General features: G+C 47.0%; 1 long non-coding RNA gene across 1 annotated transcript in view; it reads right to left on the bottom strand.

Annotated features, from left to right (window-relative positions):
- LOC111723217 overlaps window positions 1–1,630 on the bottom strand; it is a 17,903-nt gene extending 16,273 nt beyond the window's left edge. The window contains exon 1 of the long non-coding RNA XR_002771803.1: window positions 1,620–1,630. This is a non-coding gene — a long non-coding RNA (uncharacterized LOC111723217). The remainder of the gene's footprint in view (window positions 1–1,619) is intronic.
- Window positions 1,631–3,119: the final 1,489 nt, after the last annotated feature.

Consider the following 3,119-nt stretch of genomic DNA (forward strand, 5'->3'; position numbering starts at 1 on the left):
TCACTTGAGCCCAGGAGTTGGAAGTTGCTGTGAGCTGTGATGCCACGGGCACTCTACCCAGGGGGACAGCTTGAAGCTCTGTCTCAAAAAAAAAAAAAAAATTAATGACCTTTAAATGTTTTTTCATGGCACACCAGTTGAAAATCCCTGCTCTATTCTGTTTCACCAACCAGATCCTCAAGGAAAATCACTTGAGCCCAGGACTTTGAGGCTGCTGGGAGTCATAGTGACACCATTGCACTCTAGCCTGGGCAACAAAGCAAGAACCTGTCTCAAAAAAAGAGACCAAAGGGGCAGAAATATCATGATGGGCAAATGGAAGAGTGACCCGAGCTGAGTTTGGGACGATAGGCTGGGGTCATATTCCAGCTTGTAGGTTCTGGTAGCAAGTTTGGATTTTACTTAGTTAAGCAGGCAAGTAACATAATCTGTATTTTAGAGCGGTCATATTAGCTGCTGTGTAGAGACAAGATTGGAGAGGGCAGGAGAGGACCCGAGGAGGCTGTTTTGGTTGTTCAGGGAAGAGCTGATGGTGCCGTGGATGGGGTTGTGATTGGTGGAGGAGAGAAGTGGAAAGATGGTAGAAGTGTTTTATAAATAGTAATGTCAAGATACGATGATGGGGTCGGGAGTGGTGCATGTGGGGAGTGGTCAAGAATGGTCCCTAAATTCTGATGGAAGGGTGAAGGGGAGATGTAGGAGGGGGACGTGTTTGGGGGAAGATTAAGAATCCCATTTGTATATCTTATAGGTCTTGAGACATCCAAGTGGGGATGTCAAGAAGGCAGATAGGTATGTGAGTTTGGAGCTTACCAAAGTGGGCTGGATTTAACACACTTGAGAGTCCTTGGCATTGAGATAGTACGTTTCAAACTTGCATCTGTGTAAGAATCACCTGGCATCATTCCCATCAGGCTTTTTATGGCATGCCACAGAAGCCGCCTGAGCTGCTCTGAGCAGAAAAGTACAAAAGTAGTTCTCTGAAAGGGAATAGTCAGTAGTTCACAGAATTTCTGGGAAGCTGGTGAACTGGGGCTCAGCAGCAGGCAAGATCTCAGCCAAAATCATGCCACTGAGCCAGTTGGGCAGGATACTGTTACCATGCACTAAATGCCATTGCTTGTAGTGTCACTGTCCCCTGGACACCATCTCTGCTGTTGCCACCAGCATTGGAATGGATCTTCCACTGCCTCTGCTCCTGATTCAGAGTCTGCAGGGAAGGCCTCTGATTGGTTCAGCCTAGATGCAAGGGAGGGTGGGAAAGCATAAATTTGGTCTTTTCAGCTTTATAGGAGGTGAACTCTGCCGAGACTAGGGCAGCAAGTAATTCCCCAGACATAGAAAGGAGGTTTGGATGCCAAACTGGCACAGAATGACAAATGTCCTTGACAACTGGTTTGCCACCAAGATGTGAGGGCCTCTGGGAATCCTCATTTAAACAGCACCCCAGAGATTCCCAGGCAGGTGGTCCATGAACGGAATCACCTTTGTATCGTTGCTTTAGCTGGTATTTAAAGCCCTGGGAATGGATAAGATCACTTGGAGAGAGGAATGAAGAGGGCCAGGCCCAGCTGAGGAGTTAATGAAAGAGACTGAGAAGGAAGGAAGGGAATCAAGACTGTGCCGTGTGGATGCCAGTAGAGGAGTCTTTCGAGAAGGGAGAGATGCTCAGCTCTGTCGGATGCTGCCCAGGTGTCCAGAGGTAAAAGATGGAAACGACATAAGAGACACAACCTCGGGCTTTGGCAACATGGAGGTTGCTGGTGACCTTAAGAGCAGATTTAGTGCCATTTTCCCTTCCCCACCAGCTTGGACTGATTCGAGGAGAGGGCCAACGAGAAGTTCTTCTGAGAAAGGGAGCAGAGACGCGGACTGCGTTAAGGACCTGGATCTGGAGAGTTTCCTAGGATGGGCTTGGAACCTGGCTCCACCGGGCCCAACCTCTCCCCACGCCAGCTGTCTCTTGTGAGACGTCAGTCACAAGCCCGTCTCTCAAAATCTTCTCTTCTCAAATTTCGGTTTTCTTTGGTGATCACTTCCTTGGCTAACCTTCAGGTGTTTGTGGCCCCTGAGATGATGCAGGCAGATCTGGGGACAGAAACTGGAACTTTAAGTCAGAGCAGGAGAATGCTTTACCTAAAGGCAATTCGTTCATACAGATTTCAGACAGAAGTTGCTGTAAATTCCTTTCGATGGACCTACTACTTGTGCCCAGAGCAGCTGCAGCGAGGCCCACAGAGGCACAGCAAGTGGCTCCTCAGACTCTAGGACAGGGCCCTGGGAATATTGTCATTTGGCATCACAGGGGTCACTGGAGGCTCTTTGGAGGGCAAGGAAGGCTGAGCTGGGAACAGCTGTTGAAGGTTTTAGATCTTGATCAAGCTTTTCAGAATCTCAGATACCGTGAACTACACCCAGACCTACTGAATCAGAATCTCCCAGGGGTGAGGCCTGGGCAAGTGAGCGGTTCAGAAGTTCCCTGTTGACTCTGCTGAGCAGTCAAGGTGAAAACTAATGTGGTGAGTTATTATTGCATGCCCATTTAAGGTTCATGACCATTGAACCGTATTTACTAAATACCTGCTGTGTACAAAGGCAGGCTCTGAGGGCATGGAGATGACTCCACAAGGTCCCCGTCTCCAGAGGAGAAAGGACTCTACTGGTTAAAAGATGATTGACCACCCACAGCATGCGGGGATGAGGCCTGTGGCGAGAGTCCAGTAACTAAAGTTAGACCTGAGTTTAAATTCCTTTTGGCTCTGTGATCTTGAGCAAATGACGTAATCTTTCTGAATCTGTACATTAGGGATGATGAAAACTATCTTAGGAGTTTGTTTGTGGGGATAACATGTAAACCATCTAGACCATTGATTTTCAACTGGTGTGTCCCGAGAGGATCTTAGGTATGCTGCAAAAATTTGTAAAGATCATTCATTAAATTATTTTCAAAAGAAGTTCAGAGCACAAGAAGTGTATTCTTTTCTTTTTTCTTTTTTTTTTTTTGATTAACATAATTTCAGTGTGCTGTGGAATTTTTTTTTTTTTTTAAGAGACAGAATCTTACTTTGTCGCCCTTGACAGAGTGCGGTGGCATCACAACTCACAGCAACCTTCAGCTC

Source organism: Otolemur garnettii, unplaced genomic scaffold, assembly GCF_000181295.1.
Source record: "Otolemur garnettii isolate 467f Iridium unplaced genomic scaffold, OtoGar3 scaffold00009, whole genome shotgun sequence".
NCBI lineage: Eukaryota > Metazoa > Chordata > Mammalia > Primates > Galagidae > Otolemur > Otolemur garnettii.